Source organism: Drosophila ficusphila, unplaced genomic scaffold, assembly GCF_018152265.1.
Source record: "Drosophila ficusphila isolate 14025-0441.05 unplaced genomic scaffold, ASM1815226v1 contig_127, whole genome shotgun sequence".
Classification (NCBI taxonomy): domain Eukaryota; kingdom Metazoa; phylum Arthropoda; class Insecta; order Diptera; family Drosophilidae; genus Drosophila; species Drosophila ficusphila.
In genome coordinates, this window is record NW_025064016.1 from 2,591,682 (window position 1) to 2,611,706 (window position 20,025).

General features: G+C 38.7%; 1 protein-coding gene and 1 long non-coding RNA gene across 4 annotated transcripts in view; one reads left to right on the forward strand and one right to left on the reverse strand.

Moving 5' to 3' along the window:
- Positions 1–20,025, reverse strand: part of LOC108095087 (insulin-like growth factor-binding protein complex acid labile subunit) — a 58,605-nt gene that overhangs the window by 29,057 nt on the left and 9,523 nt on the right. For 2 of the 3 annotated variants that reach the window (XM_017196022.2, XM_017196019.2), the window contains exon 2: positions 6,747–6,790. The exons of the other annotated variant lie outside the window; for it this stretch is intronic. The gene's annotated coding sequence lies outside the window, so the exon portion shown is untranslated. The remainder of the gene's footprint in view (positions 1–6,746; positions 6,791–20,025) is intronic. 3 annotated transcript variants of the gene reach the window in all.
- LOC108093854 lies at positions 14,592–15,844 on the forward strand. The gene is made up of 2 exons (XR_001771526.2): positions 14,592–14,709; positions 14,762–15,844. It is a non-coding gene; the product is annotated as an uncharacterized LOC108093854 (long non-coding RNA).

Here is a 20,025-nt window from a genome sequence, read left to right on the forward strand (position 1 = left end):
CGAAAGAACGCGCCATATATCATGGAAAAAAGCTGAATTAGCCAAGCGACTAACTGGCTGCCCAGTTTGTTTATCCCAAAGTGGGCGTGACACTCGCGTGTCATCGCCGCCAGAGGGCGTTTCTCTATAAATGGCCTGCACTGAAACTAAAACCAAACTAAAGCCCGGGGTCCAAATGGCATGACAACGACATTGACGCGCTGAGAGTGAGCCCTTGGCTAAACTATCCAAACGATTTAAAAGCCAGTGAAATGAAGGCTGGAAGAGGGCGTGGCTGGCTGTTAAGATTTATGCAGACACCAAATGGCTAAGGTCAGAACCCATGGCTGTCGGACAAAATGCAATTGGGTTTTAATGCCACTGCAAATGCAGCAAGTATTCCATTAAAACCATATTAGACATCAAAATGCCATTGCTGCACAAACCATCGTTAAGCAGAAGTAGGAGGAAAGTATAATTTTTATTGGACGCTGCAGTGCGCCGGGGAAATTCAATTAGTTAGCCGGGTCTCTGGGCTCCGGATTCTGGGCCAAGAGCTGGAGGAGGGAATCAAGCCAAGCTGCCGAGAGTTAATCAGTTTTGCTAACTTCATTTGAGCAACTAACGGCAGGAAACTTTTGTGCTAGGTGGGCGGGTGCCTTCCAGCTGATGAAGCTGGCTTAACCCTTTACATGGCAATAACTCCGATTTTCTTCATTTTTTTTTGTTTGGTAGATAAGTGAAAATAAAAAATACACTTCTTTTTATTTTTTTAATTTTTTTGGTTTTACCTTATTTTTTCTATGTGTAAAGCTACTTTAATGCATATCTGCAACAAGGCAAAATTGTTGATTTATTCGTATTATAATGCAACAAACACAAAAACTCGACAATATATAACTAAATATAATTTTTACCTGTTTATAAATATAAATTAAATTAACTATACATTTTTTTTTTGATATTTAAATTTGGATGAGAAACTGCACAACCAGTTCAGATTTCCACATTCACCAAATTGGCGGGAAAAGTAATTATCTGTTGAGTATTGGACAGAATTCTGAGTGACTAACACTTGTTATATAAAAAACGAAAGTTTCTGAACTGCATCAAAAAGATTTCAGAAAGTTTTGCAACGCCCGTTGAAAAATAAATGAATTTGAACGGTATGATGCAGATATGCATCACCACCATGTAAAGGGTTAAAGTTCACCCCAAGCCAGGCAATTACACGCACTGCAATCCTTTACAAAACTTTTCCACCACTACACCTGCTTAGGCGTATCCTGTTTGCAGGGAAGTGCTTCAGGGTAGAGATCACAAATAGAAGCGGAATCAAGCATCCCAAACCGTCAAACAAAGAACACTTAGTTGCACATATGAAAATTTGTAGATAAATTTCATGTTTACATAACGGATTTCTAAAAAGAAAAACAGAAATAATTTTCTAAGTATCTTAACTCTTTAAAAACACCGTAAAGCCGAAACACAAGAAAAAAATCTTAATACACAATTTATATTTTCGACATGATTACCTCCAAACAAATCTATTCTTCGCTATCTTCCTAGCTTTAAAATAGCTAATTTTGCATCTCACAAGCACTCACTCGACTGGCAGGCTAAAAGTTCGCTAGACAAATGTTGCACTTGCATTTCCTGGCCCGTTCTGGAGGAGATTTATAGCCAGGACAAAGGAGGAATTAAAAGGCCAACTCTCGAGCCCACATTAACCCACATTTCGATGGGGATTTATGGCTGGCCAAATACGTTTGAAAGTAAATCCGAATGCAACGAATGCTCGACTAGATGTCACAGTTAGCCACTCATAACTTATTTAGTTTGCCACCCGATTAACAAGCACATAAATGTCCGGCTACAAATATTTGGCTCCTACAAATTTAATCTATCACTGGCTTCTGACAATTGAATGGGAATTCGTTTGCAAATTCCGAATCAACATTGCAGCAGGTGTTGCAACATTTATGAACATCGTTTTTGGGTCACTTGCTGGTAGTCAATATAATGCGGGTACTTGACCCCCAATCAATTTGGCCATAAATCAGGACTCCCTGCAAAGTCTAAACAATTACAAAACAATTAAATTGTCACACCGAACACTGAAAAGCAAACCAAGTCAAGGTTAGTGAGGAGAGGAAAAGTGTGGCAGAAGGAAAAGCGCTATCTGTTTGGCTGCTTTCCACTCGGCGCTTTTCCTTTTTCCTCTTGGACATCCGACGGCTGCTCAGTCAACACGTTTCCGCTTCAGGCACTGTTATACAATTTTTTTTTACAATTTTTTTTATGAAAATATAAAAGTGTTTCAGATTTTTTAAATAAAAAAAAGTATAATACATACATACTTCAACATAAAAGTTGTCATGTCTGTTTATTAGTTAGATTGTTTCTATACATACTCCATTCATTGAAAAAAAAACTTTGTATGTTTTTTCCTCAGTGAAACCACTCCGCCCGAAGGAGGAAATGGAAAAAGTGCACAACTCGAACACAATATAAACTTCATTGGGCGCCAAGGCCAAATCGAACTGGCCAGCTCAGCGTCTGTTTCCATTATTTATTTGCAGCAAATTAAGTCCGACCCTTCGAATAAAAAGGGGCGAGCTAACAGCGAAAGGAAAAGGCGAACTAGCACGGAAAGCCAAGTCAAGTGTCAGCATAAATGAAATTTCCCACCACAAACTTCCGGAAACAAAATAAAAAGGGGAGAATGGTGTTCGCTGGATTCATCCCCGTTAACAATGCATGTGCATAACAAAGAGCAAATGTCGGGCTGAACTTTTCACGGGTTTACTTTCCTTTCCCCTTTCTCTGCGGACTTTGGACCTCCGGACATCGATACACTTGGGTGGCGTCATTAAGGTGCAACAAAATGTGCATACGGGAAGTGCTTCGATGGGGTTACCTTGCATTCGAGCTCTGGCATTTCGCACAATTCAATTGCACAATCATTTCCGGTTTCGACTAACACCCCTGAAAACCCATTCAAACTGACTTCGATTGGGGTTGCTCCTGGCAAGATGATTTCCCTTTTATGAGGGTGCAAAACGCGTTCAAAGCAAAAGATATTCCCACGTCTGGTAAATTGGTAATTGGAGGGAACGTGCTAAAGATAATAACTTTATTTATGATATGCAAATGGCTTAAATTGGCAATCGAAACAATTTACTGGGTAAATAAAACTACTGTCGGGCCAATATTATTCCTTACACTTTGAGATACCTCAATGAATTATTTTATATAATGATCGTAATAGTTATTTGATTTCTGTTAAATAATGTATCACCTTAAAGTGCATATTGCACTTTCACTGGAATCTTCTCATTATGAACTTGTTTCACAAAGGAGAAGTTGCCAGCTGTCTTCCTGTTAATCACTGCAGTTATTGCGCTTTTCCCTCTTTGCCGCCATTTTGTGGTCGCACACAAATGAGCCGCATCACCCCGCGTCAGGGGTAAAAAAATAAACAATTTTGCCAAGTTCTAGTGAAGCGTTACATTTGTGGGGTTCCGTTCGCCTGAGTTTCATTCGCCGGCTTTTTGCCTTTTTCAGCTGCTTTTGTGCTAACTTTTTTAATGAACTTGTTGATGTTGCGTGAGTACGTTGCTGTTGTTCCTTTTTTTTTGTACTTGATGTACGATGAATTTTTTTTTCTGCTCCCGGTTGTCTGTCAAATGATTTGCTCAAGTGCGGCTGGATGTGCAGTGCGGGTAATTGACTTGTGAACTCGAACATTTGGCACTCAATTAGCGGCCACTGCACGCCCAACAATTGCAATACTTAATTTATGTGCAGCGAAACCAAGTCAAGGGCGAAATTAATAGAATTCGTAGAATATTTTGTAATGTAATTGCTTTTAATAGGTTTTGTGTAGAACAGACTTTAACACAGAAAGAGTTCTTGATTTATATAATGGCTGTATTGTACAATTGTATTTACAATTTAATGAAGGTATTAAATTGAGGTATACTTCAACTGTTTAACATTTCTTAAAGCCCCAAAGCGCCATAGCATTTATGCAGCCACTCAATCAGGCCTTGGAACACTTTACTGGGTTGTTAAATATGCAACACACTTTCGGCTATACATTTTCGGCAGCACATGAAGCAACCTCTGCTCCCTGGGCGGAAAACGACTGGATTATGAATAATTAATTAAAATTTAATTAAAACTGTCTAACTTGGCACGGGACTCTCCTCCGTCGTAAAAACTAATGCCGCCTGCGGGTTGCCAAGTCGGAGTAATAAATCAAGAGCGCGTTAACGAAACTGATATGCCATCTCGGCGAAAAATGGCGAGTGGGTCGAAATGAAAGTCCCTAGATGAGGGTAAGCCAAAACTTAAAGCCAGCCAGGCGTTAAAAGCGCAACCGAGGGAGGGCCAAACTGGAAATGTAACAATTAATGTCATCAGCTTGCAATATCAACAACGGCAACGGCAACGGCAGTCAAATAAACAATGGCCACGAGTGGTTAACAATGGCAAACAACGTGGCCGAGTACAAAATGGTCCAGTGGTCACCCGACTTGGCCATGGATAAAGGGATATATGTATGTATAAAGGGGGGAGATATCGGGGATCTGCGGCGAGTGTGTTTGCATGTTGTTAAAACGGGGTGGCACTGCAAGCTGCATAACTTGTTGACTTGTGCTGACTAATTGTCAAACGAGAACGAGCATCAGACACAAATTTAATCGAAGTAAATAAGCCAAAAGGGTGCTCAGTCAATCTTCTCAACGTGGGTATATCTTGTGGAGAAAAAAAACTTTGAAATATTTTAGATAGATAATAACACTGGTAATAATATTATAAGCACTTAATATACGGTTTTGTTTTGCAAAGGCTTTTTATATTCAGTGATACATACATACCACTTAAAGAATTACCCTAAGAAGGCCATGTTTACAAAAAATTAAAATTAATTGAAGTAGTTGCCCAGTAAGTACCCTTCTGAAAACCTTACTGACCTTCAAAAATTCTTTTAATTCCACATTTTATCATCTGTATTTATGCAGCGTTTCCATACGTAAATAACTGGCGCCTCTTTTTATTTCTCAAGTATTTCCGAGCAGACCCAAAATACCAGAGTTAAATGACCGAAAATGGTGCCACATTTTCTACGCATTCTGCCACAACCGCGCACACACACACTCACACACACACGGAAAACTAGCATAAAAACGAGGCTAACTTGACTAACTCTCGGCACTAATTAAGTCAAAACCTTAGCATTTACCTTGAGGCAAGTGCTCCTGGAGAGCGAAGTAATGGACGGGGCGAAGGATCCATCTTGGGGCCTCCGAGGAGGAGGAGGATGTGTATTAATAGGAAACCCTTGTTGCGAAGGCTTCGAGGCACATAAAAATGTCATATGTCAACTACAGGTTGCCTTGTCAGCACTCATTAAGCTCTTAACCTCATTCGGGCATACATACACACACACACAGAGCAACACTTGGCATTCTCACACAGACACACACCCCCCCTCACAGACACAAACACACACAAGCACATGAATTCCCAGCATCCTGGACAAATGCAAGTGAGCGCTTTATTACCAATGTCGACACGCCTGGCCTGTGGAAGGCGAAGCTGGCAGGACAACGGGGTTTTCAGGACTCGTGTCTCGGTTAAAATGGCGAGTTCATTGGCCGGGACATCGACTTTAAGCCCCCAACTTGCTGAAAAATTATTAATATGCAGCACTCGCTTAATTCGCTTTCTTCCGCTCGCCTTTCAATTAATTTAACTCGTCCTGTTTTGGGACCCTTTTCGCATTTTCTTCGCCGGAATGAAAGAAATCAAATTAATTACGGAGACGACGGGCTGATAGCAGTTCGCAAGAAGGATCCTCCGCTCTCTCATGCACATGCATGAAAATTTCTTTTCATAATTTATGCTGCTCCTTCCGCCGGCTCTTTGTGCTGCCTGGTTTTCTTCTGCTTTCCTCCTTCGCCATTCATCTTAAGGCATTTCTCAGGCGAATCTTATCTGGCCTTTTTATCATTATCAACTTCATCGGTTAGTTAGGCAGTGGGCCAAGTGAGTGTTAAATAAGCTTGAAGAGCTATACTCCTTGAGAGTTAAATTTCTAAAAATGTAGCAATTTTCATGCTTGTTTAATAATTTAAATTGGATTTTAATACAGAACCTCGTTTTAATTTAACTATTGACACAGTACTCTCCTGTCTTTCAAAGTATTCTTAATTCCACATTTGCTCTCTCATTTCCTTGCCTAGTTTTCTGCCATACCTTTTTATGGGAATATATGTGTGTGTGTTCATAATATGATTTCTCCTCCGATTGATTAAGGAAGTCGGACACACTCCAGATTCCACCCACACATCCAGGAAAGATACGATAGCAGTCGTAGTTTTAGCTTGCAGTCATTTTGCGCTTTGATATTGGATTTCAGTTCGAATTTCTTTCATTCCTGCACATATCGAATTTGCTGCCTTTGAGCCATGGTCAGCATATTGTTAAACAAGCTACGATTGGCCATCGACATCTTTGGCAGGAGCTTTTGGCATTTTAGGGCCGAAATATTTGGCAGCTCCCATTGAAAATATTTTCCTTAAATACAAGACAGTTGCAATGAATTTGCCGCAATATTGCCAGAAATAAAATTATGAAAACAAAATCATTCCCATCGATTGATAGTATGATAAATGGCACAAATCGAGTGCAACTGTCAAAGCATTGAAATCTGTCACAAATGTCAACACAACTTGGGAAAAATCAAATAATCTTACCCTCTTCTGTGTGGGTTTATTGAACTTTCAATTTGGTCGTCTGTCTGCAATGAAGAGCGGAATATATATGATGATTAAAATGCATTAATCAAGTCGCATTAGGCGTATTAAATGTTGACAAAATCTTAATCAGGGACAAGTTATCTCTCTAGTTAATTAAGCAAGTAGCAATTCAATTAGTTGGGCAGACGAAGTTAAAGCCGAAGTCACGTGGGAAAGGAATCTGCGTGTAACCTGTACACAGGTGTGCTAATAAACCCACACACACACACCCAAACACACACATACACTCATTAACTTGGAGAATTAGAGTTGGGGTCGTGGTGAGCCGCAAAATCAGAAATGTTAATTAAAATCACTGAACGTTGAGCCTAGGCGACAGGCATGCTAAGCAGCCCGAAAGTCTGTAGGGAATTCGGAGACTCTGGGGAAAACTGAGTGGAAAAGCCGGAAAACCCCTGACCACAGCGGCGAAGGAAAGACAAATGTTGCAGATACAAATCTGGCCGGGTTTATTAAATGTGGTGTAAAGATGCCAAATGCAAACAAATTAATTTAGAAGAGGGTGTGGACTTGAATCGGAAAATAGGGGTCAAAGCTTAACGCAATTATTTATTTATTATTTCACTTGACAATTCAGTTGCTATTCTCTGCATAACATTAATGTTTAAGTAAATTTAATTGGTTATTTTATAACAATCGAAGCATTTATCCTCAAACCTTAAAAGTTTCAACAATTTTACATCTTTGTTGAAGACTTCAAAGCTGCAAATTTTGTGCCCCAGTTGCCAAAATAAATACGAGACAAAAAAGCACACAGGGCCACAACAAAGCAGAATTGCATTTAAAATTCGTAATGGACGTACCGGAAATACAGAATTCCGATCAGGAAGCACGGGGGTCAGGAAATGAAGTAAAAAGTGCCGCAAAAAAGTACGCAAAGCCAAAGCGAAAGCTCGCAGCTCACATAAAAAACTGGGGAAACGAAGGTTACAAAATAAACAAAAGACCAGAAATAATATTTGTATTAAAAAAGTGCAATGCAAAGGACGCGGATAGAATGGGCGACCTTCCCTTTGATCATAAATTGAGTACAATAAATTTAATAACTTTTGGCGGCGGGGAAACCGCAGAGCCAAAACAATGAATGAGACGATGAGACCTTAAAGCCCCGGCTAAGTAGATTTAATTTATTTAACCGAACTGCCAAAGCTGTTGGCTTTCAGTTTCGTCTGGGTGAAAGTGCTCGATGATTCGAGTTCCGGTCTCGGCAACACGACTCCCGACAACAAGTTGCATTAAAGCGGATGCTAACTTTCATTAAAAGCCACTTAACCCGTGCCAGGACATCAGAGACCACCGCACCACACCACACCGCATCGCACCACATCACCACCCATCCACTGCCCAGCACTTGACCGACCACTTGACCCACATGACCCACTCTCCCGGCAACAAAAGAAAGCGACGGCACGTGGATGCCCCCAGAGTGCCCCCTGTATCCAGGATCCCAGCTATTTGGTTCGGGTAGCTTAGAAGTGTGGGCGTGTCTGAGTGACGGGGGCGTGGCACTCCTGCACATCGTTAGTCATATTTTTTCACCGAGCTGTGCTAACTTTTTGGCAAACACGAAGCCAGAAAGAGATATTTTTAATTAAATTAAATAACAGTGCGTACATGGAGACCGAAATAAGGGGCGACTTGTGGTTTCCGACGAAAGGCAAAACTCAAAAACTGCTGCATACTTATGTGGGCAAAAGTTTCAACTGGATTAGAGATTTTATTTAAATCTTAAAAGCAAAGCGTCCCAAAGAGACGCTTTCCCACAGAAAGTTGGTGCAAGCATGGCAACACAGCAGGGATTACATCAGCAAATTGAAAGCTTCATTCCACTAAAAAATACTCTTACGTTTCGTACACTTTTTTGACTAATTGTCGAGCAGTTATAAACTCCTAGCCAAAGTTTCCCGCTCAGTTGATCTAGGATATTTTTCAAAGCAACAAAGTCGTGTGAAGAACCCGCAAAAGTAGCAAACCGCTCACATATGCTACCACATTTCGATTCTCGGAGTCAACGCTCGCTTATTTCTATTTCATTAGCTGCTATTTTTCTTTAATTTTTCGCCGCCAAACAAACAAACAAAGAAACCGAGTAAAAAAGCAGCCAAAGTTGAAAAATGGCAGCGCGTGGAAAAAAATTGAATGGCTGAAGAGGCAGAAAGTATGGGGCGAATGGGGGCACTGCAGACAAAACTGCAAAAGTTTGGCGATTCTTTTTCGGTTATTTTTTGCCAAACTGTTTTCTTTTAATGTCGAAGCGTGAAAACAAAACTTTTTCTGCCTCTCTCACTCGGCACTTTCAAACGGGGACACTAATGGTCTGAAATTGAAATGGATTTTCGAGCTTCTGCAAACACGCTGTCGACTTGGAAAAACAAACAAAATCGAATGAGTTCACCGAGATCATCATATGCATTATTAGCAAAAAGAGCAATCGATTTAAGCTTAATAAAGGTTACAAATATTTACCCTTAACGCCAGCCACAATAAAAATATTGGTTATAAACAATTAAAGTGATTCTTAACATTTAACCAAATTTTTTTATCCATGTTTGTTTACTAGCTTTTGTAAAGCTTATTTACAATATATGCACATTTTTTCCCTTTGCAATGTTTTATTGGCTTCAATGCTTTGTGTGTTTATTGTTTATTTTCTTGTTGCTTTGGTAAGCTATCATATCAACATTAAATAACTGTCAGATGATTATCATATTTAGTAAACAATTTTCATTGTTTGTTTTAAAGACAACCGTTATTGTGTTACCCATTAGTTTTTAACTGAAACTATCGTGTTAGGTGTCCCACTATGCAAATCGAATGCTAATCAGCAACTCGCAATGAAATGAAATTTTGATATATGGTATCTGTTACAAATGAGACCCGCAACCAATTCGCTTGTTTGTTTGTCTGACCCAAATAGAAGTTTGTCCAAATGCAGCGCTCAATTTCCGCAAACAAACAATCGAATAAAAGCCAACACCAGCGAATGAATAACACAGAGCATTGTGAGTCCTGCATTTTGCGCATTTTGGTCCACTGACAAGCCTTGTCTGACTTGGCCGACGGCGGGGATAATTAAAATTAGTAATTGGAAAGGTCCGACAGATACACGGCAGTAGGGAGTAGCTAACTTTTTGCTACCTCCACACCCCAGGGTGATCCATCAAATTTGCCTGCCAGTGATGTAAATTCAATTTTCCACAGCATAAGTTTCGAGGGTGTTAATATTTAGCGAGGGACTTTCAATCGATGCGTTTTATGGATTACTTGGCAGCCAGACAGCTGAAGCCATGAAGATAAATTGATTGCATGTTCCACCTCTTTCGAAAATTTAAAGCGAGCTCGGCCACAATTCGTTTTCCGTAGATTTAATTCAATATTTTTATCATTCTATGCAGATTTTTGTTCGGTATTTCTGGTTGCCAACGAAAGCAAACGAAGAGAATCTCAACGGAAACGAGCCAAAAAGTGTATGGGTATTTGGGTCAGAAATGCATTAGAACGTGCTAACTAACTGAAATGAATGCCATCGGTGCGATTGGCTTCACATAAATATTGTACCAAAGTTTCTCCACTGGCAATGGTAAACAAAATTCTGTGGTCAACGGGTCGGCTAATCGATATTATATGGAGCCCAAAGGAGTAAAATCCCGATTCGATGTGTACTCCCCACCTCAAATATATTTTTATCTTTGATTTTAGGTTTCTGCAGTGCCAACGAATTTCCGCATTAATTGAATTCGGTTCCTGGCAAATTCTGTTTTTGCTCCTTTTTGGGTTCCTTGGAAATTTAGCACTTGTGGTGAGTGCGGTGACCAAAGGAAGGCAAACATCGCGGCCAAAAATGTCTAAAAAATTAAATATTTGAAGCTTTGCCAACGACTCAAGGCCGAAGATGTCGCAAAATGATTTAGGATTCGCAAATATTTGGCTCTCTGGTAATTAAAAAATGAAAATGACATTTATTCTTAGAAAATATGAAATCAGGTTATGAATTTTAAGCTGTATGTAAACTATTTCAGGATTGAATTTAAAGAGGAATGCAAGCCTACAAAAATTAACAGGTGCATTTTCCTGCATTTTGTGCAGCTATTGCAGCTTAAATTCGTAGACTGGTCTAGACTACTGGAGTGACTAATTCGCATTACCTTTAGTATGCCTCAGTTACATTTTCCTGGTCGAAAAGCCCCTCTTTTGGAGTTCTGCACTCGAGCACTTTGTCGGTTGCCTCATAAATCTTGAGTGAAAATTTTCGTTTGGCCCATAAAAAATTAACAATGCGTAAAGGGGCAGGCAGAAGTTACGAGGCAGACTGTTGGGAGGTTTTAGCGTAAGCCAGGATTTCTGCGAGGGTTTACCAAGTATGTCCCTGCTGCACTTGAGACCCACAAGTACTAGAACATTTATACACACACACTCACACTGCAGCCGCACACTTCGGTATGCCAGTGTATGTGTGTATGGGCAGCCATAAAGGTTTTGTGGTCCAGCTGGGCAGGCTCCTTGGATGCCCTCATGCACGCCTCATCGCCTTCAAAAATGCACAGGAAAATAAATGCTTGAAGCTCAGGAATCAGTCTTCTACACAAATAAGAATTTCTTTCAGGAACTTTCTGACAAGCTAGAAACTTCTGAGCCCTTGTTGGAGTTGCCGTAACATTTCAAAATAATGTATAAGAAAAGTTTCAGTTCATAACCAATAATAAATATTTTCAATAAATATGTATTACTTTTCCATTCACCGTAACTTAATGTTTTTCCTTATGAAAAACTAGTTTTATTTTTTCAGTGCTTTATTGGGATTGGGTCCGATATTTGCGGTCACTTCTCCAAGTCCGCATTAAGGAAGCCGGAACACACTCGTACGATTTCCCTTCGCTCTTGTTTAATTTTATATGGCCTTGCCTAGGAGCGAATCGAATCCTGGGACTCTGGCTTTGAATGTCTATCCGGCTGACAGTGATTCCATTGCCCATAAGTGCATTGGGGAGTACGACTGCCTGCACAGTCCACGTGATGTCCTTAATTGTGAATATGTGTTAATGTATTCCCTTTAGCACGTTAACATTTTATTTTGCCATTTTAAATACTCCCTATCTGGCTTTAAGCCGTGCAAAAAAACAGGCGGGGCGTGGGATCCTTGTCCAACGTGACACTGAACACGTTTTAACGATGAGAAGCTTCTGGCCCCAGCCTTCATAACTTATGCCCATAGATAAGCGACGGCAGGCTCCTCGTCCTTTGTTCCCCGCTTTTCGTCCTTGCGGTTTCCCCGCAACATTTTTGTTTCTTCTTCATTTTCGGCGGTTCGGGGGAGAAATATTTGGGTCTTGGGTTGGGGGCTCCTCCACTTAATGCTGCTGGCCATTTAAGCAAATTATGAAATTTTCATAATTCTATATTGTAATTGCTTAAAGCTTGGCTGAAAATAAAAGTGGCCAGCCCTTGGAAGAATTATGTTAATGGCAAATTAATAATGGATCTAAAGAAGCAAAACTTAATCTCCTAATTTTAGTTTATTGGATGGAGAATTTAAAAATAATTACTGAACTTAATAATGTTTGTTTACCTTTAAAGACAAAATTAAAGCAAGTAAATAATGTTCTTATGAATCTATCAACAAGTTTTGCTAGTAAAACCTAACAATTTTAAATCGCTTAAAATACATTTTTTTTTTTGGTAAGCCAAACAATTTTAAAGAGCTTTGTGCTCCAATAAGGGCCTAATCTCTTTGGCAAACCGCAGCAAAGAAATAGCTCCTTGGTGGCCAAAGCCTGCTGTTCGATAACCGCAATCGAGGCTCCACACATCCTGACCGAGCTTTATTTATATTTAATTGAGCTGACCACAATGTTGGCACGTTACACCTCAAATTGTAATTATTTCCTTGATGGACTTGGCCACTCAATGCACGTGCCATTAATTATGAAAATATTGCCCAAACACTTCTGGGCGAAAAGATGCTTTTCCCACTACCTCTCTCTTTCACTCTTCTTTTTTCTCTCTTTCACTCACAAACCAAGAGCTGGTTTTTCCTCTCGTCGGGCACTTACATTAAATTTAAAGTATTTACCACAATATTTTCGCTACACTTGCCTCAAATTGTATTTTCAGTTCGCCATTTGTAACAATGCGCACTCACACACATTAAGTATTTCGGTCGGAGTGTGTGTGTGTGTATTTATAAAATGTATTGTGTTTTTTGAGTTTTCGTCTGGCTTGGAAAACTCTGCTTTCTGTTTTTGTTTGCGGCTGCTGCTTTACGTTCTTTGTGGTTTTTTTTTTTTTGTAACGTGTTTGCGGGATTTCACGGCAGCCAAAGTGTGATTTTGACCGTAAGTTAAAGTCTATTTGTTCTAACTAAATATAACCATTATCTTTTCCAAGTGCCTACACAATATTTCATGTTATTGCTTCACAATACATGAGCTAATGCAATAGTTGTTATACTTTTTGAAATACTTGTATTATTTTTCCAAGGTATTCTCAACTCGGTTGCTTGACTCACCCTACCCTTTTCTCCTTTTCAACCAAGTGAATGTAATACTTACTGAACCAAATTAAGGACATGAAAAATCCTTGCCCAATTTAGCACGAGGCGGAACGAGAAAGGGAAATTGAATAACTTGCTGGATGGTTAGTGGGTGAAAAATGTCTTAATGAAAATTAGGCAGCCAGACGATATTGTTCGCCAACTGGCAAACTGATTTGGGCCGACTTCTTAAGATGCCAGGACACGTAGGCAGCGCCTGCCGCAGGACATTTACGGCAGTTAAATTTTTGGCCACCGAATAGACCCCAAAAACGTGCAATTATTCAAAGTACGGAAAGAGTTTTCGCATTAAACGTGTAACTTTTCAGGACGAAATTGTTCATAAGTTGGAGACAACTTTTCGGTTAAGTTCTTGCGGCAGGAACGAGCCAAAGGAAACATTTTCATTTCCATTTCCATTCCAGTCAGCATCTAATTTATTGCCGCAATTTGCCTTGCGCGTCTCGGCTGCCGTTGTTGCTGCATATTAATTTAACATAAACGGCTCACAACCATCACCAAATTGCCCCCAAAATGATTACACGACACTCCGCCCTGTTGTCCTCGGTATCCTTGCTGGCTTTCTGACGATGTTGTGGATTTGGCAACGCGCCGCTGAAGATCAACATCAAATTACCCTAATCAAATTGTCATTACGCATATTTTAAGTAAATGAGTGCGTGAATTTAGATCAAATTAGCAAGCGGCAGCAACTGGCTGGCATTAATTTACATGTGATTCTCGACGGGTACATTTTTTACGACCGCCTAGACAAGAAAAAGTTATTGTGGGAGGGAAGTGCTCATTAAAGATATATTAACAGAGGTTATTTAAAGCGGTTTTCCTATAAGCTTTGGTAATCCAAGCGTGCTCTTAATTTTATATTTTTAAATTGTTATCTATTTTTGATTAAAACCCACAAAATAATGTTCATAAAAACCTGAGTAACCGTAGTACAATATTTATGGCAAGTTAATTTATATTTGTAACGGCGCCTGTAGCGACCAGATAGTTTAGTTCGGCCTAGAAGCATGCTTTAAAATATATCTAAGCTCGGCTTAGTGTCTTAGCTAATTACACATATGTTTGATAAATCAGCTGTAACAGAGATGCAGTGGGAAGCTCGTTTTAGACATCTGGTGTTATCATCTGTGGCGAACTTCCGACCATACCCTAGCCTAACACTACCTATATTTGGTAAGGTTCTTTTCTGATTGACATCCGATATGAGCAGACGTGCCAATTTTTCAACGTCAACAAAGTTTTGTTTAAATACTATATATTGAAATCGTGGAAAATAATAAGAGGAATAAGTGCAGCGAGCCTAGCTGAGTAATATTTTTGTGATTAATTTTGGAAAACTATTGAGATGTAAGTGGTGGAAGTAGATTTTTTATCAATTCTAACCCCAGATTTTCTTTAGATATATATGATATATATATTTCTCACGTGGCCATCAATATTGGCATCCGTGGGAGCACCCCTTCAAGACAGTGGGGGGCATGATTGTATATCGTGCCCCAAATTAAATCGGATAAGGAAAATTAAGGAATAAGAATCGGAATTAAAGGAAAAATAAGGAGTTTCAACTGGAATTAAATTCAAGAATGCGGCATTAAAGAAGTGATTTGGAGAGATGTTTAACCCTCTCTACCCACGGCAGCAGCAGCAGCAGATTTAGTATAGCCAAATATGGACACAAAAGGGAATATATAACCTGGAATTGCTTTTAAGCCGCTACTGCGATTTTTTTAAAGTGAAATATTATAATTAAAAATTTGAAAGTTTTGAAACGTGCCAAAGTGAAGAAAATTTAATGAATCAAAGATAGCAACATGCCGTAAAAATCAAGTTTAAGTGATATTTTCTAAAGTCTGAATGATTCAGTCTAAAACGTAATATTTAAATTAAATTAAATTTAAAACTTAATTTTTCACGAGTGGAGTTATTTACGCATCGATTTTGTTTTGGAAAATTCGCTCAACTATGACTTAAAAGCGATAAATTAAATATTTATTTTTTTTTGTAAATTTAAATATAATTTGAAAATAGCAACTTCTGATAAGAAACAATAGTGAATATTAAATTTAAAAATGTGGTCAAGTGAAGATATCACAGTCGGTTCTCAGTAAAATATGTAGGCCTAAAAGGGTTCCAAGTTAAAAGATTTTTATAGAATAGTTTTGTGTTTTCGAGCCCCAATTTCACCCTTTACAGCCACCTGCCCGGGAGATCGATCTTTCGCCGCTGGAACAACGTATAAGCTGTGAGTTTATTATTCTCATTATTGCATTTATATCTATTCTATTTATATCTTATTGCGAAATACTCTATGAAATAATTTTTAACAATCTACTTGAATGAAACTGTGAATTTAAAAGAACCCTGAACCGATAGCCTCACTAAACTAAATTAAATTAAACAAAAAGATATCAAACAGAATGAAGATGATTTAGTGAAATAAAAAAATAAATTAAAGCAATGAAATTTAAATATCTATTGTTATACCAGAGTAATATTTTTTATTGGTGAAGTACGATATCTGAATACCCTATATTTTTCTTATTTCTTATCTTTTTAAATATATACGAACATTATAACTACTTTAATTTATGAGGATAACATCATTTAAATATTTAAGTATCTAAATAGTATTTTTATCGCCTGTATATCATTTATTATATTTATATAAAATTTGTAGTATCTACCTGTTAGCAAATAACAATAATGAATTCTTGTATAACTATTAATTAAATTGTATTTGAAATGAATTTCGAGTAGTTCACGTTTTTTTTAACTCGGCTGATGCTTCCACAATCGTAGGGTATTAGGGGTCACCGGAGTTTAGCTCTGAAGGATGGTGATCATAGGTAGGGTGGGCATTTCGCGACCACGACAACATCTGTGGCATCGCTGATTCTAACTTTTCTCGATCTTTTCTATCTCTTGTTTTTTTTTGAATTTTATCTATTTCTCTTCTGATTTTGATATCTCGCATTTATTTTCGTCAGCACACTCAATTCTGGTCTTAAAAATAATAATATGTAGCTAGTGTGCGGATTTGTCTAAGCAAGACCTCCACCCCCAAAGCAGACGAGCGAGAGCCGGACCCTATAGTGTGCACCCGCAAGGACAGATCCTAGAACTCACCACAGAATACCTTCGTTACACGCTACAGTTATAATATCATTATTATTATTATTATTATTATTAAGTAAGGTGGCGCCCAACGTGTGGGGCCTTAGTGAGTACAGTATTACCTCATTAAGACTCACCGATAGATAAATTCAATCTCTTTTCTTTCTTTCATTTATTTCAACTTTAACTTCTGATCAAAATCTCTTATGTTGATTTTTATTTATTATGGATAACAGAGCAAGTGAACATTAGTTTCCGTCTGGCCTTAATTAAAAGTCCGTGTAAGAATTTTCCTTCCTTTTGTATGTGATGATAAGGAAAACTTAGTCTGAGGAAAATACAGAGAGTATCAAATTGCGATTGATCTTCTGGCCCTTGCTGGTTTACCAAATCACTACAATATTCACACTTACTTAAATAAATGCTTTCTTCAAGCTTAGGCGTTTCGGAAAATAGAGGCATTGTTTTACTGAAGTGCCCTATCCACGGTTGACTTTTAGAAAGAATTATTTATAATTTTTCTTAGAGGAATTAGACTTATGTGAGTTGAGACTGGAACATAAGAACTTTTTTTTTTAAGAATAACTTATCCGTTTCATATTTATTAAAGCCTAATTACTTCCCTTATTGAATTTTCTTGTAGTAAGAAAGGCAAGAAATTCACTTCATCTGTATTCTTTTCTTCTTTCCTGAGAAATGTTAGTAGTAAATAAAATTTTTATCCTACGAGTTGTGGACATCAAGCTAGAGTTAAAGCTTTATCTTTATTATTATAACCACAGTTTATATCGTGAGAGTTACCGATTGTTGTTGAAATCATTTGATATTAATGATACAACATTTTTTTTTTATCTTTTTATTTCTTTTTGAGCTGTTGTTGAAATCATTTGGTATTAATGATACAACATTTTGGTTTTAAATTATTTTGGTTTTGAGCTGTTGTTTAAATCGTTGGAAATTAAGGATACAACATTTTTTTTTTTTGCTTTTGTTATATTTTTTATAAATTTTCAAAATGGGATTAGACCGTTCTCCGGGAAAAGCATCGCAAGGAGGTGCAAAGCCAGTCTGTCCGTTATGTAAAAGCAGATATTAAGGCAGCAACCGATTTATTTGAAACTGTATGCCATCACGAATTTCACAAGAAATGTATTGAGGCACATTTGAAGAAAAGTGAAAGCTGTCCAGTATGCAGAATTTCTTGCAGGCCAGTAGCCGAGAGTAAAGGTTTACAAACGCGATCCCAATCTAAAAGTCGTGGCACAGAAAGTATTGATGATAGAAATATATCTGAAAACGTCCCTGGTACGTCAGGAGGCGCTCATAGTAGTAGCAGTAGGGATGTAGATCCAGCTAATGTTGCTAATGCAATGACGTTACTCTCAATGGAGCGAAGACTGCTCACAGTGTTGTCAGAGAAAATGACTGAGTTAATACAAACTTCAGTGAGTGACAGTATTCAGAGATTAATCTCCCTCCATCTAGCTCCAATGCGAATGACAGAGATAGGTCAGCTACTCCACCACCCTTAGACCGACCAATTTCTGGCAATGAACATATCCAAAACACAAATTTTGTCGCGCCTAACTTAGGTTCTCCAAGTTCTCATAGAAGTATCCCTTCTGATCTCTTAAATAGACCCGACAAGGTCGTGCATATCCTGAATGGATGGAAGATAAAATATTCCGGATCAGGTGTATCGATAGACAATTTTATTTACAGAGTCGAAGCGCTGACGCATCAGACACTTGAAGGCAACTTCTCAGTGCTTTGCAGAAATGCTAGCGTCTTATTCGAGGGCAAAGCCAACGAATTTTATTGGCGTTACCATAAATCGGTAACCGAAGTACGTTGGGATAGATTATGTTCTGCCTTGCGATTGCAATTTCGTCAAAAAAGGGACGATATTGATGTAGAAGAGTTAATCAGAAACAGAAAACAAAAGCCCAATGAATCTTTTGATAGTTTTTACGATAGTGTAAACGTATTAGTCGATCAGTTAGAAGTACCATGGTCGCCGAGAAAACTTGTCCGAATTCTCAAAAACAATTTGAGACCCGAAATACGCCATGAATTGTTGAATGTTGACATTTCTTCAGTATCTGAGTTGAGAGAAACTTGTCGTCGACGCGAAGCTTTTCTAGACGATGTCAAACGCTCTCACGGATACAGTAAAAACACACCGTTTAGACGAGAAGTCTCAGAGCTTATTCAAGAGCCAGATTCTCAGAATGGGTCCGAATCCGAAAGTGAATTAGAGGTGGACGCATTTTCCTTGGTATGCTGGAATTGCCGCAAAGAAGGGCACAGATACCAAGATTGCTTATCAGAGAAGCGCGTATTTTGTTACGGTTGCGGAACCGCTAACACCTATAAGCCAAACTGCGTTAAGTGCTCAAAAAACTTAAAGCCCGGCAGTTCGAAGTCGCAGTTCAAACCGAAGACTTTGAATGCCTCTCGTCACCAATCAACTATGACCGATCAGATGTGAATGCACCATTAGTCGCATCACCAACTTCCCCGGACGTATCAAAAAGCAATGTCGGCTCTCTACTGCATTGTAAACTTAAAAAGTTACCTCAGATTTTAACTCCTACTGTGTTTTCTGAACATCTCTTAGAAATCCGTAAGTCTCGCAGCGCCGAAAGAATTAAAAGGTTTTGGCAGAATGTTAAAAGCTGTAGGCTCGGGTTGAAATATATTTGTTCTCTCCCTACGGGATCAAGAGATCCACGACCATTTCTGCCGATTCGCTTATTAGACCGTACTGTTTTTGGTTTGCTGGACTCAGGGGCCTCAATAAGTTGTATTGGAGGAGATCTAGCTAAAGAAGTTATGGCGAATGATACCGAATACAAGCCATTAAACATTAAAGCCAAAACAGCAGATGGACGACCTCAGAAAGTAGTAGGAAGAATGGAAATTGACGTAGAATATGGAGACAAGAGAAAACCTTTAAATATTTACCTAGTACCGTCTTTGAAACATGATCTTTATTTAGGTATAGATTTTTGGAGACTATATGATCTTCTCCCCAAAAACCTTAATATATCAGAGTTAGAAACTACTATCGAAGCTAGCAGCAAGGTCGAAGTTGATCAACACGACTTGTCTGCTGAGGAAAAAGCAAAGCTTGGCAATGTCATCAATTGTTTCCCGTCATTCACGCAGGAAGGACTTGGAAAAACGAATTTAATAACTCATGCAATAGATGTGGGTGGAGCGAAGCCGATTAAACAGCGCCATTTTCCAGTGTCGCCAGCTGTTGAGAAGAGTATGTACGCCGAAATTGACAGGATGTTGCAAATGGGCGTAATTGAAGAATCGGAAAGCGCTTGGTCTTCCCCTATAGTGATGGTTACCAAACCTGGTAAAGTTAGAATTTGTTTAGATTGTCGAAAAGTCAATAGCTTTACAGAGAAAGACGCATATCCGCTTCCTCAAATCAGCGGAATTTTGAGTCGTTTGCCTAAGGCGGAATATATTTCAAGCTTGGACTTGAAAGATGCTTATTGGCAGGTGCCTTTAGAAATTAATTCTCGAGACAAG